The 4,119-nt window shown below is 35.6% G+C and overlaps 1 protein-coding gene across 1 annotated transcript in view; it reads right to left on the minus strand.

The window, feature by feature from the left end:
- LRP2 (LDL receptor related protein 2) overlaps positions 1–4,119 on the minus strand; it is a 139,498-nt gene that overhangs the window by 118,022 nt on the left and 17,357 nt on the right. The gene's annotated exons all lie outside the window — the stretch shown is intronic.

Raw genomic sequence — 4,119 nt, forward strand, 5'->3', positions numbered from 1 at the left:
TATTTAGCAGGAATGTATCAATTTTAAATTCACAAGCAGTATAGACTTAAATAAAGGTAGGGCATCATCTTCCACATTATTTCTAAGGGCTAAACATGCTAAACATTAGTCCTCCTCAGAGTCTCTGAGGATTAATAATAATAATCATCATCATCATCATCATCATCATCCACTTAGCTGATGTGGAAATCTTGTTTCAGCAGTGACTGCTTGAAAGTATAGAAAGACCTCAGTTTTGTTTTGGTTTTTAATAATGCCGTAATATTTAAAATCTTTCCTCTGAAGTACAGGAAAGCATGTCTTCAGTCAACATTTGCATAGCAAATAATTTTAAAAGAAATTAAGCTTTCAGACATTTATGGCTGATCAAAAGCTATCCTGCTGTCATTCCCTCCTGCTTGACCTACTAAGGATTAAGACCTGATAAAGAAGCATTCATTCCCAGGTGTAAATGCAGCTGGATCAGGCCTTTATTAGAGTCAACTAATGAAATCTCCAGCCCCACAGGAAAGAGAAAATGCACTGTTTACGGCCTTTCATTGTGACTACAGCCTCATAAAAAGGGAGTGAACAGTTTTATAGGTCCCCAGAACAATGAGCTATAACATAATTAAGTTCAACAGAGCTCTGTTTCATGTTAATCTGTTGTCAGCACCTCAGAGAAGGGAACACTGAAAAAGTCTGAGGTAGTAGCAAAGTCCAACTCTGAAGAAAAAAAATCCTGTTTCCTGATTTAATTAATAGCCATATGATAAAACTCCATCTTTCAATTATTCTGAGTGATTTGTCCAGAGAAGATAACCTCAGTATACATAAAGCACAACCACCTACTTTTTGAATTCATGATGACATAAATAACATGCTACCCTAACTTTCATGTAAAACCAGGCATATCAACACTGTCACATAAACACAGTTAAGTGATGTATTCCTAAGGGATATAGGCAAGCTACTTTATGCAAGGAATGTTCAAATCTGATTGTCTGGTAGTGACATCCTGATTTATAACGTATCCTGCAAATGGTCAAAAATTTCACTTGGATAAATGGTGGTACGGAGTGGTACAGGAGTATGTTCACCCAAATACCTTCTATAGACTAATGCATGATGGTGGTTGGTGGTGCAGGTCTGGGGTTGGTGGTGCAGGTCTCTTATCAACTACCTTTAAAACACAACAACCTCCCTTGCAAAAATGCCCTGAAGGAATGTACAAGTTCACTCTGGAATCCCAGGCCCTCTCGCTGAATTTTGCCCTACAAAGCAACATTTCCATATGAGATTAGCAGTTAAAGCTCTAATAAACACAACACATAAACCACCATTTATCAATTGGAATTACTATGCAAAGCAAATACTAAATCTGCTTGTATGTTTAGTATATTACTGCTATTCAAAACCACTGGAATATTCATAGCCACTTACTTAAAAAGAGGTTACAATACAGAATTAAATCTGCATCCACATGATTAGAATTTCTAATGAAACAAATGCTTATAAACAAGCAATATGAACAATTTGCATATTATTTCTAAATAATAACTAGTCAAAAAAATTTCAAGCACTATGTACAACACTAATTTATTTTGCCTATCTTGTATTAAGTTACTATAGTTAAACATACCCTTAAAGTGATAAAAATGAGATAACACTGATAAACTTTTTAGAAAGCGTTATAAACATAGCAGCCTTTGTATAATATGAGAAATGGTAACTGAATGTTAACAGAAAACCTGCAAATCACGCAGTTCTCCTACACTCTGTAATACTTTGCAGAATTACAGTTTAAGTTGCTCACACCTACTACATACAGTAAGCGCTCTATCAACGTCCATTTATACAATTCTTCAGCAGACCTGTTATCATTCATTTAATTATGGCATTAGGCTTTTCAAATGTTATCTTCCATGCTTACTTATAACTGAAGGCAAAGAGCTCTGAAACACCTATAAAAAATATAAAAGACTGATACTTCACTTATCACTGTTTTATATTATCTTTAGAACAAATAAAATTACATAGCAGATAATGATGTTTGTTAATTCATTAAAAAGACAATCTTTGAAAATAAGTAATATGGAAGAAGTAAAAGTAATCTCCAGTATCAAGGGCACTTCTCACCAAGGTTCTAAAAAGCTTGTTTCAACTGCAAACAAAAACTATTCTAACTTTGATAAAGGAGAAAGTAATCAGGGGAAAATGCATGATTACAAAATTACTGCTACAAATACCCAGGAGAAATATCCAGAATGAAAGAAAAATAATGATGTCAGCAATAACCAGGTTTGTTACTATAGACAACTACAGAGACCATTTTCTCAAAACTTAACTGTACATATTCTGCTAAAAACAAGTACTGGAAACTTGGGAGATCTGAAGAACTCTGATTTAGTTACTATGAATTTAGTTACACATTTTAAACAGTATTAATTTAAGTAAAAATGTTGCAGGCATTACTCTCACTCACTAGTAATGATCCACAGAGGAAGCATATGGAGTCCAAAAGGACTATTTCCATTGGTATATGCTATGCAATGTGAGCCTGCAGCACCTGGGTTTCAGCAAGAGCAGGGACTGTCAGAAGACGAGGGGTATCTGCTTGTTTATTGCCATTATTGGAAGCCTCAATTCACTGAGGGATTAGTCATTAGTTATTTTATGGAAGGTTTTGCTTTCAATAAGAGATTTTTTTTTTTTAAATGGCAAGGCAGCTCATGAATCAGTCAGACATTGCCAAAAATTAATACTAATGAGCTAATTTCCATAGAAATTCTGATTTACTCTGACAGATGCTGATAAAACCAAACACCTCTTTCAGGCAAACAGAATCCTGGAGGAAATAACCACCGAGTTTAAAAACAAACAGTAAAACAATTAGTCTTCACTGTCATGCTTAAAATTTGCTGATAGAAAAGAATCTAGGTGACTTTTGAAAGTTCAAAATTCAGAAATGATTGAATTTTTTGGTGTTGCTCCTCTTTTACTACAATTCAGTTTGAGTCTTCTGACTGTGATTAAAGCACTACTAAAATACAGACTAAAAAACGCACGTCAGACCTTATGAATCACACCAGAACATATATAAAGAAGACTCTCTGGGCATTAACAAAAATAATTTTGAAAGATAAGATCTCTTTCAACTGCTCAATATTCAGGAAAACACCAAGGAAAAAACAAATATATCATCTTTAATATAAACCAGTCTACTACTGACAAATGCAAACCAAAGATCAGAAGCATCACTGGAAAAATATAGCCCAAAGCACTATTTCTGAACTTCTCGCTTACTATCTTTGGTCTTTACGCTAACTTTGTCACTAGACTTTTCATGGTTCTCTGTGCCTGGGATTCTCTTATAAGAGACTCCTGAGTGGATATTTAAGATTCACAGTTTGCTCAGGTAAAAACAAGAAGGCTAATATTACTGACTCTGGGTAAGCTACTTGCACAACAACACTGCCACTATTTTCCACTGGAATAAAGCAACATAATAGTGATTTTGTCAGAGCAAAGATTGAACAAAACACTAACCAAACAAAATACCTTTTTTTGCTTTTATCAAAAATAAATTTATTTCTTACCAAAGGAAATAATGCAATACAAGCACTATTCAATACAATTACCGTATGTTCTACAAGACAAGTTTTGCCCAACAAGTGTTGCCTGCATAGGAATGAAGTATCCTAAGCTAAACCACTGCCAAAGACAAACCCCACTGCCACTAGAGGATGGTAGTCAACCTTCACAACACTAATGAATTTTACTCAATGTCACACTAAGTCATAGAATCATAGAATCATAGAATCATTAAGGTTGGAAAAGACCTCTAAGATCATCGAGTCCAACCATCAACCCAACACCACCATGCCCACTAAACCATGTCCCTAAGTGCCTCATCTACACGTCTTTTAAATACGTCCAGGGATGGGGACTCCACCACTTCCCTGGGCAGCCTGTTCCAATGTTTCACCACTCTTTCAGTAAAGAAATTTTTCCTCACGTCCAATCTAAACCTCCCCTGGCACAACTTGAGGCCATTTCCTCTCGTCCTATCGCTAGTTACTTGGGAGAAGAGACCGACACCCACCTCGCTACAACCTCCTTCCAGGTAGTTGTAGAGAG

Source organism: Aptenodytes forsteri, unplaced genomic scaffold (assembly GCF_000699145.1).
Source record: "Aptenodytes forsteri isolate BGI_AS27 unplaced genomic scaffold, ASM69914v1 Scaffold257, whole genome shotgun sequence".
Classification (NCBI taxonomy): domain Eukaryota; kingdom Metazoa; phylum Chordata; class Aves; order Sphenisciformes; family Spheniscidae; genus Aptenodytes; species Aptenodytes forsteri.